Source organism: Bacillus rossius, chromosome 3 (assembly GCF_032445375.1).
Source record: "Bacillus rossius redtenbacheri isolate Brsri chromosome 3, Brsri_v3, whole genome shotgun sequence".
NCBI classification, from domain to species: domain Eukaryota; kingdom Metazoa; phylum Arthropoda; class Insecta; order Phasmatodea; family Bacillidae; genus Bacillus; species Bacillus rossius.
In genome coordinates, this window is record NC_086332.1 from 27,955,989 (window position 1) to 27,959,283 (window position 3,295).

Below are 3,295 nucleotides of genomic sequence, written 5' to 3' on the forward strand. Positions count from 1 at the left end.
TAGAATGGCTACAGCCAACACACCACAACATACTGGTAATATCTATGGAATTTAAAAGTCACAAAAAGGGCCAAAACCCGACAATAAATGTTAATTATCAACTGGCCCTAAGGTTTTTAATTGGCTGTGTTTATCGCCTAATAAATAACCTCAACCCCAAAAATCTGCATTAAGTACATTCAAATATTGTATACCCCTCAAATGATGTAATTCAATTCATATGCATGTCACGAGCACATGTAATTTACTGTGGTATTCTGAAAAGTATTATAGGGATTAGTGTTGACATCGTACCTCCTTGCTTCTCACTTAAAGCAGGGTCTCAACCCTGTCTACAGCATGCCACGGCTTTTTTAAATCATGTCACTTACACAATGTGCATGTGGGAGTGGCGATACGACATCCTGGTCACTAGTCGCAAGCCACTGTCGAGGACATACATGGTCGTGAGACACTTAATCATATCTTTTTCTGTTTAATTATTGTACATTTAGTTAATCATTAGTGTTTTTGTTTCTGTCTTTGTGTCACGGATTGCAAGCAAGGATCACGCAAAATATCATTTTGTCAGTGTATTGTATAGGTACATGTTTTGTACCCGAAATTCTTAGTGCCCTGAACTAGAAAAAAACTTTGTCACAGCATCTCTAAACTGTGAGTTATCCTTACTACTCAACCTCCCTGTCATCGCAGTGGCCTTGCACTATACACATGTGTATGGGATACATGTGTAGGAACATATACATGGGCAATAACACGTGGACTACCGCAGGTAAGCATGCACCACGCTGTTATCAAGCATGGGCGACATCCCTCGGCAAGCTAAATGGGCTTGATGGTCAACGACCTGCCTTTCTGTAGGAGGCTGCTCTTCTCAAGAGAACTGACACCGAGCGACAACATCAAACAGTAAAACTACCGAGAGATGTACATCATGTCTCCACTCTCCCTGTGGAGATGGGCACGCGACAGTTGGTGTCCGGACATGTGGCGAACTTCTACATCAAGTCCACAGGAGATAGTGTGCTGTGTTGGAAAAGCGTGATCAGCCAATTGAGTGTGAAAAGCCAATTGAGACAATTGAAGGAACCCTCTATGCCAGCGGTTCTCAAACTGTGAGTCGCGACCCACTAGTGGGTCGCGTAAGGATTACAGGTGGGTCGCGACTCGATCCTAAAACTATCAGAAACCATCGAATAAACCATCAGAAAAGATAAGAAAATTCGAAACAAATTTAAATGTGTGCAAACACATATCTATTGTTAAATAAATAACTTTTTTTCTACAAAGTTGACGCCGACCGCCAATGCTCCTCTGTCGCATAGACCGCTATGCCTCATCAACGTCTCGCAAAAGCGTGTGCACCGAACGCGCCCGTGCGCGCAGCAAAGTGCAGTTCGTGCGACGAGGCGAACGCCATACAACGAGTGCTACACCGGCGGAAGGATCCGGCCGGGTGTGGCATGTCCTTCCGCCGCACTACAACAAATTGTTATAATTATGTTTTTCCACAGGATTTTATTAAACAGTATTTTTATTAATTAATAATTCAGTCTTTGCAAAACCATGTTTCACTGTGCGATTCGTCCCGAACCTGGCCGGTTCAGTTTCCCGCGAAATTCACACGTTTCCGCGGGAGGGCTGGCGGGGGAGGGGGGTCGCGCGAGGCGACACAGGCAGTGTCCTTCGAGAGCTCACCCAGGCCGGCAGCCTGCGCGCAACGCGGAACCTTCAACCTTTACAGTTACCGACATGTAGTTTTCAATAGTGTAATTTCTTTTCAACCTTTTGTACAGTTCCGCGGTCGGCCTAAATTTACCATGAGGTATTTAACTTAATTCAATCAGTGCTCCGAGATGAGTGTTCTACGTCATACGTAAGTACTGTGGGGAGAGTATGTGGTTTTACGTCGGCGCTTCACGCCCAACCTAGCCTACAGGCTACTTAGTTTTGGCCCGCACGGGGCAGCCAGCAGGCGACACGTGCCATCAAACTTAATAACGATTCAGTCCCTGGGACATACCTAGACACCACGTAGAGTCGCCGGAGACACGGGCCTACGTGCTGCTAGCCCAGTTTATCAAGTGTAATGTATTAGTGGAATAGTTGTTCACCTAAGTGTAATTCGTCATGTCAGGGCTTATGTATCACCGTCGTACGGCAGTGCGCCACCAAACTTAATAACGATTCAGTCCCTGGGACACACCTTGACACCACGTAGAGTCGCCGGAGATACGGGCCTACGTGTTGCTAGCCCAGTTTATCCAGAGCTAGGTATTAGTGTAGTGTATTGTGCTTCAAAATATCGTGTGCCATGTCAGAGTGTCTTTTGTAACTTTCGCGTCACATATACGAGTCTGCCCCTCACGCGCATAAGAATCGTAAGCCGCCACTGAGGAAGTGAGCTGCGCGTGTGACTAGTCGCGTCGGGCAAACCGTTACGGCCAGAACGGGCAGCACCAGGTATTGGGCTGTGCTGTATTAAATTCACCAACTATCTGAAGAAGTTTTGTGTTATTATTCAGGCGTCCCGAGTGGCCTCAACAGCTTGGGGGGCCCTACTGCGTTGACCCCTACCTCTAGCCACAAGGCCGAACCTTCCCTGAGAACACGAACCTAACAAAATCACGTCTAAATAATCAGAGGTAGCGGGGACGGCGTCAAAGTGCTTATATTTTGTCAACCATTGTCAAATCAGAACACAATTTGTTTATCAAAAATCAATGGGTATTTAAAAAAAGCACACATATATGTATGCAATATTTGATGGTAAATTATATATACATAAGGAAGGAATACGATACAAATAAGGTTTTTTACCCCACCATGGACCAATCGACCGTGGAGGTATTCCTATAAGGAAAGGTGGGTCGCCAGCTGAAAAATTTTGGGAACCACTGCATCTATGCAGTATTGCTTATCTTAATTGAAGATGTCACCATTCCTTTTCCACATTATTAACACCTTAATTGGCATCGGTACTGCTCAAGTCAACACTAACAACAACTGGAGGGAAACAGGCAGCTGGGGATGTAGGACCAACAGTTCTGCCCTTCTGCATCACTTAACTCACTTCTCCAAGACACGAATGAGACATGTCTGGCACTGAGATAGCTCACCACACAAGACGACCAGCTGATGCGGGTCCTCATCACCCTGAACAAGAGACACGGGAGTTTGCCACGTGTTTGTGGCCCAACCAGTGGTATCACCAGCAGACATTACACCGAGATGATAGGCCTAGTGCTTGGCCATGAGCACCGGAGTCGGGACAACCATCAGAGATGCCATCATA